The sequence below is a fragment of the Montipora foliosa genome, chromosome 2 (assembly GCF_036669935.1).
Source record: "Montipora foliosa isolate CH-2021 chromosome 2, ASM3666993v2, whole genome shotgun sequence".
Lineage (NCBI taxonomy): Eukaryota > Metazoa > Cnidaria > Anthozoa > Scleractinia > Acroporidae > Montipora > Montipora foliosa.
The window spans coordinates 57,936,980-57,939,479 of NC_090870.1; the positions used below are offsets into that span (position 1 = coordinate 57,936,980).

The following is a 2,500-nucleotide window of genomic DNA, read 5'->3' on the forward strand; positions in this document are numbered from 1 at the left end:
ACGTAACACTAAAAGAAGTAGTACAAATTGGGATCATTTAAAATTATCACTGCATGTAGTTAGGAAAACTAAGAATACACCTTTATAAGTTCTTCTTTTCCGGAACTCATTTCTGTCAAGTAACGAGGTTTGCATATAGCCGGTGTATTTGGTCAGAAGAACACCACTATGCTTCTACATCTTCTAACGCGTTGATGTGCAATTATACGAACATTATTTGCTTTTGTTTTTTTTATAATAAAATAGTTCATCATTCATTCATGAACCTATGGCTCGCCATTGGAAAATCCCAAAGACCACCCACTCGTATATTCATCATATTTTATTCACTTAAGGACGATACCTACTATTTTTATTGCACATACATTCTGCGCATTCGAGATACTCGGGTTTCCTATCGGTGATGCTTTCTAATTCAGGGCTATTTTTGCGCGGTTTAAAACTATGCGGAGAAAGTAGAACTAAGTAAGTACTCTTAGTATCCAAAAAGAAAACTGGGGGTAACCATGCATTTTTGAGAGATAATTAAGCTTCAATTTGAGAAAGAACGCCATAAATTGCTTTGTATTTTAAACCTTTTTAGAAATATTATTCATGAATTATCTTTGAAAAATGCGTGGTTACCCCCAATTTTCTTTTTGGATTTCAATAACACTTGCAAAGATCTACATTTCCTGCATAATCACAAACTGGGGAAAAATACCATTGAATTAGTAGGGACCGTCCTTAAAAACTCGAAGATTAGACAATGCAATTCTAGAGTTTTTTTCATTGTTGTACGTGAGCACCAATGGTAAAGTTTAAGGCGAGTTTACATGTTTTGTTTCTTTTACCTCCCGTCAAATGGGCGCCTACCTCAAACTGAATTGTGCGTGCGCAATATATATATATATATGATGCATTTGCGCGCGTAAACATTTCAATCATAACAAGATGGCGGCGTTGACGTGTCTCTACAAAGCTCTGCACAATTTTCACTCTACACTCCCAATGCAAGTCCTGTTCCTAGTTCTGTTCAAGAGCCTTTTGCTCCGAACTAACAACGAAGACTTTGGAGTCGTCGATGTACACCTTAGCATAGAATTAGCAACGACAAGGGCTCCAAATTATATTCTGAAACTCCGTCACTTCACTCTCATAACAGCAACGATAGTTTTCAAACAAGACTAAAGGCACTTAGGGCAATGAAACTCCTTCAGTACAGCTCTACTGCCATGATATTGATTCTTCTCTCAGGTGATGTCTCCCCTAACCCTGGATGGATTAACTCAACTTTGCAGAAGCCTGGCTTGAAGATTGGCCATCTGAACATCAGGAGCCTACCTAAACACCTCGACGAACTGAGGATTTTGCTACAGGACAATCCATTCGACATATTCTGTCTTAATGAAACTTGGTTAAATAGTTCTTGGCACGACGGCGAGCTTTCAATTGTAGGTTATAATCTCGTTCGGAAAGATCGCAAGGATGACCAACGTGGCGGCGGTACTACGATTTACTATAAATTAAAGCTCGTTGCACGACGAAGAACAGATATAAGCTCGATTGATGTTGAAGCTTTATGGCTTGAATTTACTTTCCCGAACAGGAGTAAAATCCTGGTATCCTCGGTTTATCGACCGCCTAATGTTGAGGTGAAAGATTTTATTGACAAGTTTGAAAGCCTACTTGACTATTCCTGCAGTGAGGGGAAGAAAAAAATCATACTCGGCGATCTAAAGTGTGACCTAGTCGCTCAGAAAATATCTTCTGACACTAAACAACTGTGCATGTTATTTAAAGCTTATCAACTTATTCAGCTTATCAAAGAGCCGACGAGGATTGTTGAACAATCGTCCACACTTATAGATTTAGCCTTCACAACAGACCAAAGGAAGATCTCTGATTCTGGTGTTTTAGAATGCTCCATTAGCGATCATTCCCTTGTTTACATCATTAGGAAAGTTAGATCGTCGAGGGGCGCTATAAAAACCATCAAATTTCGGAGTTACAAAAACTACTCAGTCCCAAATTTCATCAGAGACTTATACTCTGCCTCCTGGGATCTCATTAACACCTCTCTCACGGTCGATGAGGCGTGGACTTCTTTTAAAGACATTTTTGTCACCATTGCTGATCGACATGCTCCAACGCGCACGACAAGAGTTCGTTCTAACACGCTCCCTTGGATGACCGATCAAATAAGAGCGCTAATTACTCAACGAAATTTTCATCACAAAAAGGCACAAAAGACTGGATCATCTTATGAATGGCAAGAATATCGATCACTCAGAAACAAGATAACTGTAACCATCAAAGAGGCAAAAAGGGCGTATTATTCTAACCTGATTCAAGAAAATAAGAACCATTCTAGCAAATTATGGAGTGCAATCAAGTCTGCGATTGGAAGTGATGTTAAAGCTGGCCAAATTCAATCTCTGGAAATTGACGGTGAAGTCATCACAGATCCAAAGCTAATCTCAGCTAACTTTGCTTTCTTTTTTAAATCTATAATAGCAAA

General features: G+C 38.7%; 1 protein-coding gene across 1 annotated transcript in view; it reads right to left on the minus strand.

Moving 5' to 3' along the window:
* Window positions 1–2,500, minus strand: part of LOC137993672 (short transient receptor potential channel 4-like) — a 43,180-nt gene that overhangs the window by 7,838 nt on the left and 32,842 nt on the right. The window lies entirely within an intron of this gene.